Genomic DNA, 22,192 nt, shown 5'->3' with positions numbered 1-22,192 from the left:
GTGTTTGTGCATGTTATTTCGATTCGCCAGCAGAGCCCAGCAAAACTAAAGTTTGGGTTTAAATTTCACGCATTTATATATATATTTTTTTTTTTTTTGGGTCTCCTGTAGCCACTTTCCATAACATTTTGATTCCGGATGTACGCAAAATTCAGAGAGAAATAGTATACCTGAAATTATCTGGAAGAAAATGGTTTCAAATTTTGTTTGAGCGGGATAACTTGAGCGCAGAAAGTTCTGACTTCAGCACATAGCTCCACTGGTGCCTGTTTGAGATGCGGAAGTAAGACTTTGGGAAAGATTTTTCAATTTTTTTCCCCCTTAATTTTGTCAAAAATAACTCCCTAACAATTTTCTTTAAATTTCCTAAATAAAGGCCTATCACTTTTTATTTAAAACATTTGAAAAGTGTCACGTTAATGAAAAATTGATTTTATTCACATTGATTTAATAACATTTTGGAGATAATGACAAAAGCGGAAATGCGATTCTACCAAACGATTTCTGATGTGTTTTGTTTTAATTTTCTGAAATAAAACCAATGTTTTTTTTTTTTAATATTTAAAACATAAATTTTGGAAAAATTATTGTTTATAAATATAAAAAAATTAATGATAATTTGAATTTATTGATAAGTTCGGTGCTAACTTAATTTCAAGAGAGGAAAAATAGAAGATTATCATTGCTGAATATCTCAATGATGCCTCAGTGTAGACTTGATCGTAATTTTTGCGCCAGAAACCAGTAACTAAAAGCCACTGTGATCATGGTCAGCCTTCCCATCGCATTCTTACGGTTTGGTTTTTTTAAATAAATAAATTCAAAATCATAAGTTTTTATATCTTCATCTCAAATTTCTAGTTTTAATAAAACCTTTTTACTTTTACTTTCATGTTTAGAAAAGAAACCCAATCTCTTTGTTAGGGAATTATTGTCTCAAAACATTGAATTATTGATTGATTTGTTTTAACTACGAGGGTCGTTTGAAAAGTCCGTGCAAAGTCAGAGAGATAGCACTACTGGCGCGTATCGAGGTTATGTTTAGTTAGTAGCATCTCTTGGAAGAACACACACTAAGTTTCAGCCAGATCGGTCTATTTCTTTGTGTTTGGCATTCGTTTGAATCGAGGAAGTCGAGTGATTTTCAAAAAATGGGCGAAAAAGAATTTCGTGTGTTGATTAAACACTACTTTATGAAAGGCAAAACGCCTCAGGAGATTAAAGAGAAGCTTGATAAACATTATGGTGATTAGAACAGTTTATAAGTGGTTTCAAAATTTTCGGAGTGGCCATATGGGCACAAGTGACGCTGAACGTTCTGGACGCCCTGTTGAGGTTACTACTCCAGAAATCATTGATAAAATCCATGATATGGTGATGGATGACAGAAGAGTGAAGGTGCGTGAGATTGCTAGTGCTGTGGGCATCTCGAATGAACGGGTACATAATATTTTGCATCAACATTTGGACATGACAAAGCTATCCGCAAGATGGGTGCCCGCGATTGCTCACGCTTGACCAAAAACGAAATCGTGTGAAGTGTTGCAAGGACGGTTTCAGCTGTTCCAGAAGAATCCGCGGGACTTTAAGCGTCGTTTCGTCACTGTGGATGAAACATAGATACATCACTACACTCCTGAGACCAAAGAACAATCTAAACAATGGGTTACCAAGGGGGAATCTGCGCCAAAAAAGGCGAAGACCATTCCTTCGGCCGGAAAGATTATGGCGATTGTCTTTTGGGATTCGCAAGGAATAATCCTCATCGACTATCTGGAAAAGAGTAAAACTATTACAGGTGCATATTATTCATCGTTATTGGACCGTTTGAAAACCGAGCTGCAAGAAAAACGCCCACGATTGGCCCACAAAAAAGTCCTTTTCCATCACGACAACGCACCAGCTCACACCTCAGCAGTTGTGGTCGCAAAATTAATGGAAATAGGGTTCCAACTCGTTTCACATCCCCCCTATTCTCCAGACTTGGCTCCCTCGGACTACTATTTGCTCCCCAATATGAAGAAATGGCTGGCGGGAAAAAGATTTTATTCAAACGAGGAGGTGATTGCAGAAACGAATGGCTATTTTTCAGACTTTGACAAACCCTATTATTCGGAAGGGATCAACAAACTAGAGCAGCGTTGGACGAAGTGTATAAGCCTGAAAGGAGACCATGTTGAAAAATAAAAAAGGTTTACCCCCAAAAATTAAGTAGTTTTTATTTTTGCACGGACTTTTCAAACGACCCTCGTATACAATAAATGTTAATTTGAATATTATTTAAAAATGTATCCACGTTCGTTGAAGATTTTATTTTAATAAATAATTATTTTTCTAGTGCGAGTAGATAGTAATACATAAAAATTATCACGAACTCCATGAATTAGCAGAGGTATTTGTGTTGGAATGAAGGAAGGGATATTTCTTGTGCACACGGTAATGCGAAATTGCCTTCTAACACTTCGATCGTTTATGCAATCGACTAGTTATGCACGAGGTTAAAGTTTCTCGTCTATTTTATCCTGACTTGACTAGATAAATTTCGTGACTAATGATTCTTTGCTACAATCTTGTGTAGAGCGTTTACAGTGGAGTTATTGTACTGTAAACTTTCTTGTAAAGTTGGGATTTGTTCAAACTTTTTTTGGTGGATCTTCATTTTTATCTACCCTAAACACAAAATCATTTACTATTTATTGTTCTTAAGTAATATGTAGGGGTTATGTGTTTTTTCTTACTCTCTAGTAGGAAGAGGCGTTGTAATCGTGTGCAGGTATTTGTTTTTGAGATTTTCCCAAAAAAATCCGATTCCTGGGTTCTAAAAAGTAGTTTTTACTAATATTTATGAATAAATATCCACTGGAACTCAAAAACCAAGGGCTCGCAGTAGATTAATAATAATAATAATAAGTTGTTTATTGGCTTACACATAAAAGTAAGTTTCACATTTTTAACATTTAAGCATGGACTTCTCGTCCGTCTGCTTGAGTTGCACTTTTGTACTAATAATTACAATTCCATCCCGACCAATAACCAAAATTTAAAATAAACAAAGAGAGACTACTTTTCCTTTATAAATATCGAACTGAAATTTAAGAGCAATTTTAAAAAATAATACAAAATTAATAATTATAATTTTCCATGAGAAACTGTCTATATCTTCCAGCGGATGTACAGAATTTATTTAAAATAGCCCAATTCTTACCGTTCAGGTATTCTAAAAATTCCGCCCTATCCAACACTCTCTTGCCAAAACACGCAATTCTAAATCCGACCATTATGGGACATACAGCCACATAATGGTTGACATCTTCAGTTTCTGCTCTATTGCACATAGAACACAGGTGCTGCTCATTTGTCCGCCCTATTCTAAAATTCAAATTCATCAGTTGTCCTCTAGCTCTAAACACATTTTTCATTAACTTAAATGAATGCTCATCTGAGATATAATGGTTAGCCCCTAAATCAAATCTCAATTCATTATCTATGCTATGATAAATAGATCGACCAGCTTTGGTAAACAAATCATGTTTGAATTCGGAATTATTTAACAATCTCTCCACCGCACTCAAATCAAATTAAAAATCTTCCACTGGAACTCAAAAACCAAAAACACATCAATAGGTTAAAATTTAATATTTCACCTAAGTATCAGCAGAGGAGGTTTTGGTAAAAATCACTCCACCTGAATTACCATTACACTAAACCGTTTTCAAGATTTTCTCAAAAATGGAACCAAGGTTTTCTTTCAATTTAGTATACCATCATTTTATTTTAAAAATTTTCTCAGACAAATTTGTTTAAGGAAACTTTTGGGGGAAATGGTTGGTTAAGCTTTTCCCGGAAGTGCCATTTCTGAATATTGTTTTCTCTTTAACCATTGTAGTGATAATAAGAATTAATTTTATAACCAATTTGGCTCATAATTGAAAAAAATCCAGATGGAAAACGAACAAGTGAACATCAAATATTTTATATTAAATCAAATAAGTGGGGGTAAATACTATTAGCGATCAAAATATAATTAATTTTGCGCAATTGATTATTGATGTTGGTTTGCATGTGGGGAGGTGACGAAATATTATTATTTGTGGAAGAGTTTAATTTTTTATATTATAATAATGGTAGTGTGTGCAATATTGAGCACAAAGCCTATAATCAATGGATAATGACCTTTCAGGCAATTAGCGGTGCCTTCATCAAGTCGTCGCCTTTTTTATACCTCTTCTCTCGCTTTACCTCCACTACAGTTCTTCTATTACTCTGCGAGCCAGCTGCAATAATTCTCCTATATTACTTTACCATTCTAAAAACTTGTTTTGTCATGGTGCTTCGTTGCAATTTCGAACGAATTAAAGAATAATAAAAACTTATTGGAAAGGTTCCTTCCTTTTCTCTTTTTAACTTTACAATCTCCATGGAGTACACGATTTGTAGTGGAAACAAAAATTAACCTGTTTACATTAAATGATCTTATCTTGAGTCAAACTTGTTTTTGCAAATTTAATCAAGTACCCGGTTTCTTATTTTTATTAAGCAAAGTAAATCTTTAATCAAACTCCGCTAATTTCAGACCATTAAATACCAACCCCAATCTGTAGTTAATAATTATTTATCAACAGTTTAACAAATTTTCCACAATTTTTTAATGCTGCACGAGAATCAAGACAAATCTCGGTCTCGGTCTCGGTACTACATCTATTTGACTTCGAATTACTATTAATAATTTTTTATATAATAAATTTCACTATTAATAATCTATTACTTTGAACTTTGGTATTATTTGAATTATATTTTAGAATGCTGGAAGTTTGTTGGGAGGTGTATTTTTTATTTCACGAATCGACTTGTTATAGCAGGCAGATATGTTATTTGGGTCTTTCATATGGCGCGTTTTTAACATCTTTTTGAAATTATATAAAGATATATAACAGTAATAGTAACATATGATGCATTGAAGGGTAAGTACAGGGTGACCCAGTGAAAATGACCACATTTCTTTTTTGAATAACTGTGGTGGTAACACTGCTACAGGGACGAACGCGCGCTCTATGGTTAGTAGAGACCTGGGAGATTCCTGTTATCAACATTTTAGTAATCATGGAACGTTACACTGCAAAAGAACGAGCATTTTGTGTAGAAGCGTATTTTCGAGATAAATCGGTTGTGAAAGTTCATAGAGCGTTTCGTAAACAGTTCAAAGTTAAAAGTAATGAATCTGTTCCTACGCGAAAATCGATCCTCAGGTGGGTTGAAAACTTCCGTGAAAGTGGCAAGACGACTGATAAGATTCATCCAGGTGCCAAAAGAACAGTTCGTACACCGGAAAACATCGGAAAAGTTTGCCAAGCAATAAAAATTAGTCCAACTCGTTCCGCTCGCCGTCACGCAGCTTCTTTAAAGTTATCAAGGGAATCTGTGCGTCGAATTCTAACCTCAGACTTGAACCACCATCCATATAAGTTGATGATCACTCAAGAGTTGAAAGAAACTGATTACCGACAGAGATTACTTTTCGCCGAAAACACGTTAAAGAAATTGGACGATGGTGAGATTGATTTAAATAATCTTTTAATGAGCGATAAAGCTCATTTCGAACTCTCTGGATCGGTAAATAAACAAAACTTTCGGTACTGGGCAAGTGGTAATCCCCAATTCATTCCAGAAAAACCGTTACATAGCCAACGAGTTACAGTATGGGCCGGTGTAGCGTCGTCGGGAATTATCGGACCGTATTTTTTCGACGGAACCGTCAATGGAGAGAGGTACAGGGAGATGTTAAACTTGTTCCTCATCCCTCAACTCCGCCGCAAACGTCGTTTGAATCGAACCTGGTTCCAGCAAGACGGGGCAATTCGTCACACCGCCGCTCTTACACTTGCGTTGTTGAAAGAAACGTTTGGAATTCGTTTATTGTCATGTTCTTCAGATTTCGCTTGGCCGCCTCGCTCGCCAGATTTGACGGTTCCAGATTTTTTTCTGTGGGGGTATTTGAAAAGTTGTGTTTATGAAACCAAGCCCCGTGATCTAGAGGATTTAAAATCGAGGATTAGAGCCGAATTCGCAAAAATTTCGGCTTCCATGCTGAAGAAAGTATTCAAAAACTTCGTAAAACGATTGGAAGAATGTAAAGCCCAGAACGGTCATCATTTGAAGGATGTAATATTCCACAAATAATCTCCCAGGTTTCTACTTTTCAAAGATTTTTTTGTTAATTTTATATCTAAAATACTTTTGTTGTTATTAAAGAAATAAATGCGGTCATTTTCACTGGGTCACCCTTTAGTTGTCTTCTTTTACACACTTTTTTTTGTTTATATCAATACCAATGTATAAATAAAAATAATTATTAGAAAATAATAACATTTTTTGAAAAGATTAATAACAAACCATTTTTTTATTCATTTTGATTGGCTCAGATGTTGGATTCATTTTGTTTTTCATTTTTGATACTTAAAAAAAAAAAAAAAAACGAAAATCCGAGATATCTCGACGAGACCAAGACGAGACTTCAGCGACCGAGATCGAGACGAGACACTTGTCATACGAGACGAGGCGAGATTTGCATAAAGTCTCGGTCTCGTGCAGCACTACAATTTCTTAGTGGTGCTAATAATAAAGAGAGAACTATAGTTTTATCATAATAACCGTTCACTCCTCTTTGTCAGTTTTTCTCTTTAAGAGTCAATTTTCATTTTCATAGCGTGCAAAGTTCTTAATTTTTTGACACGTATTGGGATTCCCTTCCATTTTTCGAATCATTTTCGAATTCACCTGGTTGATAAAACTGACTTCCACTTAAAAAGTTTTTGTCTTCGTACTTTAAACTAACGCAGCATTTGTTTAAATTTGATTTTTAAATTCTATCGTTTTTTAAAGTTTAATGTTTATTTATTGTTTTATTCTCATTTTTTCAACGTTTCGACAGCTTGGTCGTGATGTTAGCGTGGTTAATCTCAGCTGGTTGAATTTATCTAGGCATTCCCATACCTTACAGACTACTATTACAGGAGTTCCTGAATTTTTTTTTTCCGTATTTTGGGATTTTCAAGCAAAAACGGCTGCTATGATTTTATTTTAACTTCGTATATCGATTACAAACACTTGTATCAATAACTTTTTCCTAAAAACCTTTTTTATTTCACGAAAATAATTCTAGTAAGGTTAGATTCTGAAGTAATTAAGTGTGACTCAAAAGTTCAGAGTTGAAGAATAGTTATGAGTTAGAACTTTAAGAATAGATATGTAAGAAAAAGTCGTGTTAGTTTTCTAACTTGAGATTTATTAATTATCTTTCCGTGTTTTATCACTGTCATTTTCGAAGGCCGTGGTTTTCTAAAATGTTAGGGAAAAGTAGGTTTCATCACCTTCAGATCTATAAATAAAACAAAGTTTAAAAACGTCAACTTTATAAAAATAAGTTGTATTGACCAGATCCAGTTTAAAGTTTGTAAATAATTATAATCAATTCATTATTTAAAATAAATATTATCCAATTTCTTTCCATAAAATGCAAAACAGAATATAAATAAGTAAAAAATTGAATAGATGTTGGAGAGGGAGATTGAAGCATGCCTTTTAACCGAAGTGAGAGTACCTGAGACAAACCGGTTCCGGGCCGCTTATGAGGCAATCAATGCGGGGCTCTATACACACTATGAAGTTTCGTTATTTCTAGACAGTATCCATCTTTTTACAATTTTTATTTAATTATAAATACCTTATTTTAGATCTGGATGAATAAAAACTAAAGATTCATTTACTGTTTTAATAGCGGGGGTAAGAGAGATATTTATGAAGAAATTCCATGTTGCTTGAGTCAGATTTTTGTAAAAATGGAAGTCAGTTTTTTGCCTGGGACTTTTTTTTAAATTATATATTATCCTGATATTGTTTCGCGTTGTAATGGGTTTCTCCTGCATTATCATCTGGACAGCGGTACACATCGGTGCTATTGCTTAATTGAAATCGCTGAACTGCAGCAAGGGTTTCCTTTTTACTTAAAAGCGCAGTATACACCGTCAATCCGATCCTGTTTAAACCGATACCTTCGTGGCAGATTCATCAGTATAGACGCATGCCCAAACTCGAATGTGAAGATGTGAATGCTGGACTAATGCAGCAGTTTGAATAAAGTTGTGGTTCGATTTATTGCAAAATGGGTGACACTCTTTAGAGAAGTAACGTTGGCTAAAATTAAGCAGAAACGTCTTAGAAGGACCAAGAGTCTTCCTTGCTTGACGACAGTGGTGCTTTTTACATATCCACCTTCTTTCTTAGACGCTATAGAATAATAACAGGCATAACGATTTTAGCAGTCATTATAACCAACAAACCTCTCGCTCGTGCCGTTTCATCCAGTATATTCGTCCTCTAGAATCCTGGAGTGCCTAGGAAACTGAATAAATCGGTTAAACGGTTTTATGGACTTGGGAGAAAAGGTTCCAACGATATTTTTAAACTTGTTGCTTAACCCCCCATAAAATTAAGGCAGTTACTTTATTTGCTACATTTCACTACCGAACATAGAATTAGTTGCAAATCTTATTTTATAATCTAGTAGAATCTACTCTTTTATTGCTCAAAAACTTTTTTATTTTTTAATGAATCCAAAGAAAATTTATTTTTCATTATAATAAATTGATCTCCAAGTATCCGCAAAGGGAATTTACAAAAACTCTTAATTCTATTCAAAGCCATGTTTTTCAGTTTGCACTTTTTGCATAGAAATACTATTCAGGAACAATTTTAAGCCGACCTAAGAACAGAGAGAATTTTTTTTGCGATATATAAATTTTTTATTTTATTTATTAAGATGTGCATATATCAACGATTACTTGTTTATTATGGATTAAAATTCGGTTATGGGCTGGAGTAAGACAAAGTGATGTGGTCTTTAGGATTAGAATCCGAACAGGGTTAAAAGAGGACAACCGATCTGGTGGGGCATCTTCTTAAGACTCGGCATTGACAGAGGAGCTTTTATTATTTTTTTTTTAAATTATGTGTAGAATCAACTTTAGTACAGAATCAAATGATAATCCGGATTAAAATTTTAACAAAAATTATAGTTGACAATAAAATAATGTTTAAAAATTAATTTTACTTTTCTTTAAGGCGAAAATTTAATCGGTTTTGTTTTACAATCTTCTAGAAGATCAAAACCGGTCTACTTCTCTCTCACTCTAAAAACTGGCAAAGTGATGAACTATTTTCTTTTAGAAGAATAATGTGTCAGAATAAAAACATCGTAGTATTTTTTTAATGATATGTCAGTCTGTGATCTTGTAGTTTCAAACAGGCTCATGCTTTAGCCTGCAATGGTATGGCTGTTCTTTTCAGGCGTTCACTCGTTTCTGAAGTATATTGAACATCCTAGCCCAGTTACTATGCTAGAAAATTACTTTGTTATTAAATTACTTCAAGAAGCAGTTAGATCGCTCATATAACACACGTAAATTTACAAAAAAGTCTTCCAGAACAAAGAAATTATGCGATGATGATTTGGGAAATTCGATCAAGACATTTCTTCTAAAACGGGAAAGTACATTCCCTCAGAAGTACCATCATAAAATTCCTGATTATTTCTTCTCCTCCAAACAGTGCCCTCTCAGACTTTGCAATTTTTATTGCAAAGACTTCTATCATCTTTTTATATTTTTTTTTTGACATTACCGAGGCCTCAGAACCGTACACACAAGCATTGACCGGATTAGTGTTTTTATAGAGGGTGACTTTTAGTCCTTCTTGAAATTAATTTGCTCCTCATTTGCCTCTTCAGCCCAGATTAGTTCCTGTTTGCCAGTATCATCCTTCGTTTTCATTTCCAGAGATAAATCGTTATCTAGGGTGTCCAGACATATGAAGGAATTCCCTCTCTCGACCTTATATGCTCCTAATTCTACGTCTGGTTGGTGACTAGCCGGCGCACAAAAGTGCAAATATTTGGTTTTATCTCATTTACTTGGAGCTCTACCTTTTCAGCAACAGTCACTAGACTAGGATTAGGCCCTCGTAACGTCTTCAAGTTAATGAAAACTAAAATTAATGTACATAGACTGCTCATAATTCCGCAGTGCTTGCAAAATGTGAGAATTTCTTGTTTTCAGTTGGATATTATAACGCTCGCAAAATGTAACTTTCAATTGCCATGAGTAATGTGTTACCAAATGTTATAGGTACTTCTAGCCAGTTCAGATGCCCATCAAGTGTTTTTCTTATTTCTTTTTCTCCTTTCATACATTGCAAACATATCATACCGGTCGTTAGCGTATATTCTATTTATTCAACATATTGACAGGTTGAAGAAGCGAACTACTCTTCTGTTTTATATTCGAGGTGCCCTACAAAATGTTTGATTTATTTTCTAGCTGTTGGCAGTTTAAACATCTATCTACAGATACAATAATGTTTGATGTATTTACTTTATGTTTTACGTTTTTTATTTATGTGTACAGATCGTTACTTGTCTAAGAGCCATTCTGTTGCGGTTGTCTATGTATAAATGGAACTTAGTTTGTAAATAAAATCTTGAGAATACATTTTTTTAGGTAAAACAATTTTGTAGTTTTTGATTTTTCAATTTTCTTTTCAGCTTTTTTGTCTGATTCATTCGTTGCTACCTGGATTTGGTATTCTTTTCTGTACCAATTAATTTTTCTTTTTGTGATTAATAATTCATTGTTTATACTTTATCTTAAAATAATTAGATGTCTGAATACTCGCGTCAGTATTCTCTTACCGCGATTTTTTCGCCCAAAATTTTCTTGGCAACCATTAGTTGGCGAAGTACCGTCCTCTCTTCCACAACAACCTTAAGAAGCATTTCGCTAGCAATTGCTGAGATCTACATGTTTGCCAACTGCAGAGATTTGTAGCCACATCTTTACTAATTCCAATGCCATGATTAATTCCATTGGGTATCTTCTTCAAATGTCATTAATTTCATTTTATTTTAGATTCACATTGACTTGTCATAAATTTTTCAGTTGCAAATAAATAAATGGTTGATAATACGTAAAAAAAGATCGTATGTTTGGATGTGAGCGCTCAAAATTCAAACCAATTTTGTGGGAAGTTAACTATAAAATGCAAAATACTGAAAAATCGATTTATTAAAATGGCGGCATTCCTGTTTGACTGATTTTGTCCAAAAGATTATTGTCAGATCTTTATCTTTTAGATTTGCTCACAAAACCATTTCTTTTAGAATCAGGAGCCCTCGGAAAAGATGTTCCGGTAAAGTTTCAAAATCTAGATCTGTACAATCACAGTAGCTCCTGTTAGTGGTAAAATTAGAGAAAGTAGAAAGAATTTAGTTGATTGAATAGAGAATTTATTGTTTTGAAAATTGATAGGATTTTTTTTGGGGGGGGAATAATTGATCCTTAATTGTTGAGTTATTTCCCTGCTTTCAACAAGTGCCAAAACTTCTTCTTCTATGTATTTATTTTGGCATCCTGCGTCAAACTGTCAAACCACCTCAGCTTTGGTCTCCCAACTCTCCTTTTGCGGTCAGGGACTGTAGAAGCTTGTACGGGATCTCTTCGTCGGCCATTCTTGCGACATGTCCAGCCCATTTAAACCTGATTAACTTAATTAACGCTATAAAATTCGGCTCTTTCATCAGAGCCTACAGTACTCTGTTTGTTCTGCGTCGCCAAGTCGTGTTCTCACGTATTTGGCCGAAGATCTTAGGCAGTATTTTCCTTTTGAATACTAAAAGGCGTTGTTCATCTGCTTTCGTAATTGTCCAGGTTTCAGAGGCATATACCAGGACAGGGCGAATACGAGTTTTATAAATTCTTAGCTTGGTTTCCCTGTCCAAAAACTTACTTCTCATGTGCTTATAAAGGCCGAAGTAGCACTTATTCGTTGATATGATCCGAGACACTACTAGACATCACTACTCGCAGTTATACTAGAGATCCCAGGTCGACTTTCAACAATGAAACTAATATCAACATTCTCCAATTTCTCGGTAATTCTTCTCGCCATCACTTGCTAGCCGATTTATCTAACCGCTAAAAATAACATGTACACACATTTATATATATATATATATATATATATATATATATATATATTTTCTAAACTAACGTTCGAGTAACTAAACGTCTAGTAAACGTGTGTGAGCTAGAATTGAAAATTATAGCCAGAGAACGTCTAGTGAAGGTATGATAGTAGACTTAGTTCTCTCTCTCTCTCTCTCTCTGGGGGTAATTATTCTGTATGCTGTCGGGTAGTACGAAGGCGGTGGATTGTGGTCTATGGTTTAGAATGTATGCTCGCCTAAAGGCCTTCTCCTCGACCATTTCACAACTGACAGCGAAACGGCCCGAGGGTCTGCAGCCAGACTCTCACAATCATTCTCCTGGCCGCGGTAGACTGCCATCGGCTAACATGTACCTCTTCTCCGACCTAACATTCATCTCTTTCATGTATATCTTAAAACTTTTGTGTATATATTATGTGTATACATATTCTGTAATTTTTGTTTTTTGTTTTCTTCTTATACACAATTCTTTACCAATTATTGTAGTTCATATAAATTATCTACCGAGTTGTAAAGATTAAAAATAATTTTTCTATTTTTTTTGTTGTATTGTGTTACAATTTCGTAATAACTTCCTTTCGATAAGAATATTTATTGCACTCTCTCTTTAAATAAATATCTTACCGTTTACTTGGTTGCAAAATTGTATTTCCTTTTATTTAAATTGCCGCTAAAGTTAATAAACTTTATCATTTCTACGCAAGAATTTTTTTTTTATGGCCTTTAGATCTTGCTAATTAGCCAGAGGATATTATCGTTATAAACAGTTATATTGTTATTTGATTTGATTTAATATACTCGAATAGTTCCATGTATACTATGGGGTTCTTTGTCGCTAAGATGGAATTTAAGTTTGGTGGGAGCGTACAGTCTGAGGCTATAATTGCCTTCCATAATTTGTCTCTGTTTTTTGAGAATAGTGGGCATGCCAGAATTAAATGATTGGCGTTAGCATCCGATTCTGAATCGCAGGAACAGGTTCCGTTGATGCTGACGCCTATTCTTGCCAGATTATGTGGGGTGTAATTGTGATTTAGTCTCAACCGGGTTATTGTACCATAAAACCTTCTCTCCGCGCTAAAGCCATGGAACCATGGCTTTTTGGGGATGAATGGTTCAATTGCCGCGTAAAATTTTCTTTTTCCCTGAGCCTGAATTTTGTATTCACCTTGCCAGGTTGAATAACATTTCACTTTGTAATTATTTTTTATATCGCTGGCTAATAATATTTTTAGTTTTGGACAGCTAGTCGATGTGACCGCCTCTTTGGCCCCAGAATCAGCAACTTCGTTGCCTTTTAGCCCTGAGTGGGCCTTTATCCATATTAGGTGGATTGGCTTGGTGAGGGATAAATTGTGAAGCAGTTTCACCGTTTCTAATATGAAAGAAGGGGTATCTCGACCTGGATGCTTTAGTTTAAACAGGGCGCTCTTACTGTCGGACAAAATTACTACAGATTCTACATTATTTGTTGCCTTTGCAGTCTGTAAGCTTTGGTTAATGCCGACGAGTTCTGCAGTGAAAATGTCCGCGGAATTAGAACCATCCGTATAGTGGACATAAGCACTGGGTTTATTCTTAAGCTTTTCCAAAAAGTATGCCTTATTTACCGAGTTGGGTTTAGACTTATCATAGTTATAAAAATTGTTGTGGATGTTCTTGTTCACGTCTAGGGATTGTTTCAATTCCGCTGTATAGAATGGCAAAACCTCCCCTCTCTTACGCCAGAATTACAATGAATGTAAATACAGCTATGTAGAATACAGCAGTTTAATTCTATGTCCTGAAAGGTATACTAAAAACCAATTTACTGCTTTCCCCAGTCACCTGTATCAGCTAGGTAAAATTAAGGTGATATTAGAAATGTATAAGGCAATTTTAATGAAGGAAATCTCTCATTTATGAACCTTAGTATAAATCTAGAACGTCAGGGAAATATGAAATAAACTATGGCAATAAAACTAAGAGTTAAAAAATGATTTAGGTTAAAAGTTATAATAACCTTTCTAGCACCTAATCAGTCGAAATAATTTGTATATTTTTTCAAGATTTTTGTTAATAAGTAAATTATAATGAACTGCGTACAGGACTGAAAACTTTTTAAAATATTTTTGAAGCATTGTTTCCTCGCTTAGTCCATTTGGGTGTGACACATAGGGGAGGACTTAATTAAGTACACTAACTGAACTTTTTAAACTAAGTTATTATTATTTTTTTTTTTCTTGACTACTTCCTTAATTTCATTTTCAAGTGGACATACAGGAGTTTAGCTTGTTAATATTCCATTTCTTCCTACAACTTAAAGACAGTTCTACCTACGTACACGACTGCTGGACAGATATTGTTGATGGTGGGTAATACCCACCTGCAAATAATGGTTCTGCTTGAGAATGTTGCAGGAATCGCATAGCAAGAAGACTACTTGAAGCAGTTTTAATATATATATATCATTAACTTGTTTAAATTAAAAATTCTTGATGTACACATTTTGTTTACTTTACCAGTTTAAATTTTTTTAAAGAGTGGTTTATATTTGTATCTTTTCATTTTAGTTTTTATTTAAATTATTAAATTAATCAGATAAAAATACACACTAACTTTTAAGAAGACGGAGATAAATTGGAGTACTGCTCAACGATGGATTCAATGCACTACAAGGTGAGCTTTTTTACACTGTTTTGATTGTATGCACTTTTTAAATTTATTGTAAATGCACTGTTGTACGTTGCATGATAAGGAAATCATTATTTTTTTTTTTACAAAATTAACTAGACAGTTAATGAATATTTGAACTCGTCAGTAAATTCTATGTACCTGATAATCGGGTGAAAAGAATTCATGATCCTGTTGGTCCTTTTATATCGAATGCTGTACAAGTAGTCCTTCCACTCACGATGAATAGAAAAAGTGACCTAACAGAAATGAAAATAAAAAAGCTGTCCTGGGAGCCTAAACTTTTCTTTGGAAGAATGAACTTAGAAATAAAAAGAAAACAATTTTTTACTTAATAATAACTTTTCCTGATTTTTATTATTTGTTCGCATTTTGTTTAAATTATTGGTACAGACCTGCAATCGGGAAAAAAGTATATTAGTTAGCTTTTAAAAAAAAAAGAAGCTAAACAGAAAATGAAAAAAAAATAACTTAGTACATCTAGAGAGGATAAAGTGGGTAACAAGATTCTTCAAGTTCTCTAGAGGAATCAGTTTAAAGAACCCCAAGTATGAAGTAAGATCACATTTAACAGCCCTTGATTTCAGTCAGTAATACTTTCACATTTTGATTGGTTTGTCTGGATCAGATTGTTAAAAGAATTCCGAATAAAGTCAATCGGAAGTTTTGTACTACAAAATAAGTATTTTGTTATGAGGGGTCTGAATAGGCATTTCTTTGGTTTTTCACCAACGATTCCAAAGTATCTCTGCAAATAATGACTTATATTTATTGCTTGTTATAGATATGTGAGGGTATTTTTCCTTTAAATAAAGAATTATTTATATCTATTAATAATATCTAATTTCCCTTGAACGTTTTTACTTTGAAATTCTTCAAAGAATATAACTCGCCTCAGCTTCACATGGCTAATGCACTGTTATAATGTCTTCTCCATCTTGGATTTTGAACACAGAATTCTTTACGATCAGAAAATTAAGAGTGTTATCTGCTATTCGATCCGCTAAAAAATCCTTTCAAAAAGTTAAAACTACATTTAAAAACAACACTTGACGAACACTAAACTAGGTTCCATTTACACTCATTCGAATTTATTTAGTTTAAAATAACGAAATTACTTATTTTCAAAGTACGAGGGTCGTTTGTAAAGTCCGTGCAAAAATAAAAACTACTTAATTTTTTGGGGTAAACCTTTTTTATTTTTCAACATAGTCTCCTTTTAGGCTTATACACTTCGTCCAACGCTGCTCTAGTTTGTTGATCCCTTTCGAATAATAGGATTTGTCCAAGTCTGAAAAATAGCCATTCGTTTCTGCAATCACCTCCTCGTTTGAATAAAATCTTTTTCCCGCCAGCCATTTCTTCATATTGGGGAAGAAATAGTAGTCCGAGGGAGCCAAGTCTGGAGAATAGGGGGGATGTGAAACGAGTTGGAACCCTGTTTCCATTAATTTTGCGACCACAACTGCTGAGGTGTGAGCTGGTGCGTTGTCGTGATGGAAAAGGACTTTTTTGTGGGCCAATCTTGGGCGTTTTTCTTGCAGCTCGGTTTTCAAACGGTCCAATAACGATGAATAATATGGACCTGTAATAGTTTTACCCTTTTCCAGATAGTCGATGAGGATTATTCCTTGCGAATCCCAAAAGACAGTCGCCATAATCTTTCCGGCCGAAGGAACGGTCTTCGCCTTTTTTTGGCGCAGATTCCCCCTTGGTAACCCATTGTTTAGATTGTTCTTTGGTCTCAGGAGTGTAGTGATGTATCTATATTTCATCCACAGTGACGAAACGACGCTTAAAGTCCTGCGGATTCTTCTGGAACAGCTGCAAACCATCCTTGCAACACTTCACACGATTTCGTTTTTGGTCAAGCGTGAGCAATCGCGGCACCCATCTTGCGGATAGCTTTGTCATGTCCAAATGTTGATGCAAAATATTATGTACCCGTTCATTCGAGATGCCCACAGCACTAGCAATCTCACGCACCTTCACTCTTCTGTCATCCATCACCATATCATGGATTTTATCAATGATTTCTGGAGTAGTAACCTCAACAGGGCGTCCAGAACGTTCAGCGTCACTTGTGCCCATATGGCCACTCCGAAAATTTTGAAACCACTTATAAACTGTTCTAATCGAAGGTGCAGAGTCACCATAATGTTTATCAAGCTTGTCTTTAGTCTCCTGAGGCGTTTTGCCTTTCATAAAGTAGTGTTTAATCAACACACGAAATTCTTTTTCGTCCATTTTTTGAAAATCACTCGACTTCCTCGATTCAAACGAATGCCAAACACAAAGAAATAGACCGATCTGGCTGTAACTTGGTGTGTGTTCTTCCAAGAGATGCTACTAACTAAACATAACCTCGATACGCGCCAGTGGTGCTATCTCTCTGACTTTGCACGGACTTTTCAAACGACCCTCGTATTTTGAATAGTATATTCCATTTCTAGTTTGGATTTCTGTGCTATTACGGGAGCCAACAATATAATATTTTCTTTGTTGATTAAAACGATTTAGATTGCGTAATTCACAGAATTTCAGAATTATTCGAGGAAATTAAAAAACAAACTTAAACCAAATTAAGTAATAATCTTTTTTACGCCACCTGTGATATTAATATTCGACAAATTTCTTATTTTTACTAGAAATAATATGTATTTATTTCCCTAAGATAAATACACTTATATTAACAAAAAATACCTGTGTCGCCACAAATATTGCATAACCAATGTCAACATGTTAGTTGTAAATACGATGAATATTTTAGCTTTTAAAGGCGTTACCAGTTTCTTTTACGTACTTGTCTAGAACTAAAAAAGCACTATTTGATGATATTCGCGAGGTAAATAACGTTTTAGAATTGATTCTGCGGGAAACTTTATTTCTGTCAATAGCCAACTTTTTATTCAATCTTAATTTTTTGTTCAAGTTCTTTCAAGTTTTTCAAGTGAAAAATATTTTTCGATTAATTTATTTGCGGTCACTCTCTTTTTCGCCATTGCAACTTTTTAACGACCCTCATTGGCTCAGTAAGTTTATGCGATAGATTTAAAAGGAGAATAAAAGTTAACAGTTATTTCTGAATCGTGATACACCTTATCGATACATCATTTCACCCTTAATTGATTGCTGTTCATTTTCACAAAAAAATATTAATAAATAAATCTGGTGCAAATCTGAGGCGACAAAAAAAATAATATTTAGGTATGTGAAAATTTTTAATAACTGAAAAATTGTAATCTTTTATTTTTATTATTATTTTTTTCAATCATTTATTTAGTTACAATCAACGCATTTTGCGTTATAAGCAACAATGATAACAATAAATAACATACACATATCAGAGTGGAGAAGTTACCCAGCGGTAACACTCCAAAAACATTCTACATTCTACTGACTCTCTTCATCAGAGAGGAGATCGCGAGGCCACTGTCTTTTGAGACGGTCTGGAAGTGTTGTCTGGAAATGTTCTTGAAGATAGATGTTGTATACAAGTGGATTGTGATGTGTTTGAAGGTTAAGATGGAATTTTCTGTAACGTGTTTTAGCCACTTGTGTGACGAAAGGAATGTTTAAGTGAATGGTTTGATTGGTGACGTAGAAAGGAGCGTTTACTATAGAGCGAAGAATTTTAGATTGCAAGGACTGGATCCTTTGCAGATTTGAGCGTTTGGTTGAACCCCACAATTCGATGCCACAAGCCCAGACTGGCTTTAGTATACTTACATATATAAGGCTTTTGTTGTCCAGAGTGAGTTTTGATCTGTTGTCATAAAGTCTTTTCTCAGTTGTCGCAAGCTTCTGTTGAGTTCTCTTCTCTTAAGTCGAGTATGAGGGTTCCATGTAAGTCTTCTGTCAAGGTAATGCCCAAGGTAGCGGACTACCTTGACTACTGGAAATCTGTTATTACGAGTAAAAAAAATATATTGGCACCATAACAAAATTTTACGGATTGATCTGGATTTATTTCTTTAATTAATTATATTTAAATTATATTCCCATACCGAAAGCTGTTACAAATTATCGAAAGAATGAAATCTGGAATATTATTTCGTAATACATAAATCATTTATCATTGAACAAATAGACTAACTATCGTGGTAGTGATATTAATATTACGATTTCTGGTCGTTAACCTCTCCATGATTGTTTTTTCCAAATTAAACATTATTTTTTGGAAAGATTAATTCAAATTATAACAATCGAAATTTATTAGTTAGCTAGAAAAATCATAACTGAAAATTTAATTATTTTTATAACAACCAATGTGGCAGATTTAGTAACTGCTACATAGAAAATTTGGTTATATCCGCAATTCTGGATAACGTAGCCGTAAAATGCATGTTTATTGGCTCCCTGTCTGGTTTCTGACTTCAATTCAACCATCAGAGGTAGATTTTGTTTTGTTTAATTTAAGCTAAAATTAAATAGATCTCGACTTCTCTGCGTGGGAGGTAATCAATTTCGCCAGCAATTCGGTCGATGGTTTAGACTAGAAAATTCACACTGAATCTGCAGTCAGGGTGTCGTATGTATTTCTTGAATTTAGGAAATCAGCTCTACATATTGCGGTCATAACTCCCTATATTTTTTGGAGGGAAATACTTCCAGTTCTGGGAGCGACACTAGATACAATACTTTATTGTAGTAGGGAATTTAACTGTACAAACACCCCTTTTATCATTGTATCATCTACCGGTTTAATGTTTCCAGCCGACATAAGATAAGATACGATTCTAATAGGGCGGCCCTTAAGGCCTACACCACTGCGACCCCATTGGATCTATTGTGATTCCCCTACTCTAGAACTCGCCCTCCAGACCTGTCCGTTTAATCAGACTCTTAATTCTGGAGAGCGACTCTTGTGTAAAGCTTACAGGCCTTGGTTTCTCCCCGAAAGCCAGACAAGCCCCTCACACTGACATAACACGTGCAGTGCCGTTTTCTCCTCTTCCTGACAGAACCTACAAAGCCTATCATCTGCCAGGCCCATGCGATGCATGTGTTTTCTGAGCCTGCAGTGGCCGGTTAATAGGCCTACAATTATCCTTATAACCCCACGGCCTTGACGGATTAATTCTGCAGTCAGCCCGAATAGCCCGTTATGAACTCCTTCGCCTGTCTCTGCCCTGTGGTGGTAAGCCACCACTCCTGAGACCTAGACTGCACCCATAGTTTAATGGCCGCAGTCTTAAGACCCTTGGAGACCCCAAAATAGGGTTCCTGGCCAACGAAGTGTCCCGCAGAGCCTTCCCTGGCCAATGAATTTGCCGCTTCGTTTCCCTTATGTCCTGAATGACCAGGCACCCACAATTCCGAATTTCCTTCAGGGCATCCAGACAGTCTCAAACCAGCCTTGAATTGACCTGGTATGAAGCGATAGCTCGCAGAGCCGCCTGGTTGTCCGAGAAAATCACGACTTTAGAATTAGTTATTCCTCGTCCGACAATCTCGGCAGCTTAGAACCTAATTGCAGCTAGCTCAGCCTGAAAAACTGTAGCTAGTTTTCCTAGGCTAACCGAAAACGTACATTGCGGTCAACGCAAGTTAATTACGTAAAATCGATATTAGTTTCAATTCGATAGTTCCAATAAGTGATATCAGAAAGTTAAATTCTCTCTAGTGGCTAGATAATATTTGGTTTTGGTTAAAAGAAATGTTTACTGAATCTATTTTTATTGTATTTTTTTTTTCAATTTTTTTGAAAAGCGCCCCAAGAATTTAATCCAAACTTAATAAAGAGATCTATTTGTTTTGGTCTTGGCAATTTCAATATCAATCTCCCCTTCATTAGTTCATCTTTCTGTGCGATTCTGAGTAATGTTGATTTAAGCTAAGAAAAACATTTTATTTGACCCATGATCTCTTTGCGTGGAAATCAAGTGCGCCAGCAATTCAATTTATTCTCCAATTTCCATTCTATTCTTTGAGAATCAAATTTCAATTACAATTAGAATCAATGTCTAATTTTTTTTAACAGTTTTTAAATCTATGTGCTTAAATCTATAGCAGAGCTAGCAAAGAAATATGAATGTATTTAAAAGTTATAGAATGAATGGAAGAAAATGATTAGAGAAGGATTACGTGATTTTAATTTCGGTTAAGCTATAAGGATGGCAGGAATATAGAGTACTGATCCATCCATTAGTTGTAAGGTTTATGTAAATAGTTGTAAATAGTAGAGGGATGAATGTGTGAAGCGAATGTATTTATAAGTAAGAATGGAGAGTGAGTGATATTCTAGTGATAAGCACCTAGACGATGCTGGCTGTATGGCGGAAGACAATGCCAAAAAAATGCAAAAAAAAAAAATTACAGAATGAATAAATAGAATAATTTATTTGCTTTTTTTTAAAAAGTTTTCATCAGAGCAGGAGCTCAGCGCGTGAACTAACACAAAAAGATATCTTTTTTTTTACATATTCGTATTAGGCGAACATAACTAGAATTACAGCAAAGGATCAGTAGATTTAGTTTTACTTTGTTTTATTTAAATTAGTTAAAAAAAAAAGCATTCTAAGTTTTTTCTACGGCATTTATTTCTTGAATATTGAACTTCACGCTGGGAGAACGTTCCAAGATAAAGATATTTTTCTTTCTTTCTTCCTGAGCCATTGAGACTCATTGTTCAATATTATGCGCTCGCACACATAGTCCCTATTTACTGTTACTGTTCACCTTTTTTTTGTTGTATTTTAACCATTGTGTTTACAATATTCGATAAGCAGATAATATTTACAACACTGCTTATCAACTATCTTTACTCATTTACTCCCTCTCTTGTATCGATAATATTCAAGTTTGTACTTCCTTGATGGCCTTTATTTCTATTTTTTCACTACATCAAGCCGTTAACTTTTTTTATATAGGAGAATGGATGATATTTTTAATTATTATTACTATATTTATGGAGGAAAGACTTCTAAGGTCATTAGTGCCATGCTATTTTTAGTACAGAGTATTTCAGTTTTTTATACTTAAACAAGATCCAATCTGTTCCTAGATGATTGATTTCAATACAACTTGAAGAATTGGTTTCTGTGATAACGCAAGTCTATGTGGTGGTCTTTGTTAATTTTCTTTTTAATCGATTGAGCTCTTTGATAAATAATAACGTAATAATAATATATATAATAAAATAAAGTACAAGTCTATTTAAAATAAGTGCTCGCTACTACCAAACTATTTAGAGGATGTACCGAAGGCCTTTATTTAGGTATAGTGGGCTATACTAAATGGAATTCTCCCCTTTTATTTGGGTATTATCTTACCAAAAACAGAATGTTCTTAAGCTAGAATAATGAAGCCCCCCAGACTTAAGTAAAATTAATTTTAGTTGTTAAAAAATTAAATGAATATCATATTTAATTAAATTTAAACCAAAATAAAAACGTACCAAATATTTCTCTCAATAACTTTGATTATATATAATAAAAATTATGTTGAATTAGTTTGTATTAG

At 34.5% G+C, this 22,192-nt stretch overlaps 1 protein-coding gene across 3 annotated transcripts in view; it reads left to right on the top strand.

Moving 5' to 3' along the window:
- The window catches only part of Egfr (epidermal growth factor receptor), a 380,956-nt gene that overhangs the window by 206,408 nt on the left and 152,356 nt on the right, over window positions 1-22,192 (top strand). The window contains exon 1 of one of the 3 annotated variants that reach the window (XM_074119172.1): window positions 14,571-14,713. The exons of the other annotated variants lie outside the window; for them this stretch is intronic. The gene's annotated coding sequence lies outside the window, so the exon portion shown is untranslated. Of the gene's footprint in view, window positions 1-14,570; window positions 14,714-22,192 lie in introns of those variants that run through there. 3 annotated transcript variants of the gene reach the window in all.

Source organism: Rhodnius prolixus, unplaced genomic scaffold, assembly GCF_049639745.1.
Source record: "Rhodnius prolixus isolate KJV_2025 unplaced genomic scaffold, Rpr scaffold_2, whole genome shotgun sequence".
NCBI lineage: Eukaryota > Metazoa > Arthropoda > Insecta > Hemiptera > Reduviidae > Rhodnius > Rhodnius prolixus.
The sequence above is the reverse complement of the archived record's forward strand: the minus strand, read 5'-3'. Positions and strand labels throughout refer to the sequence as shown.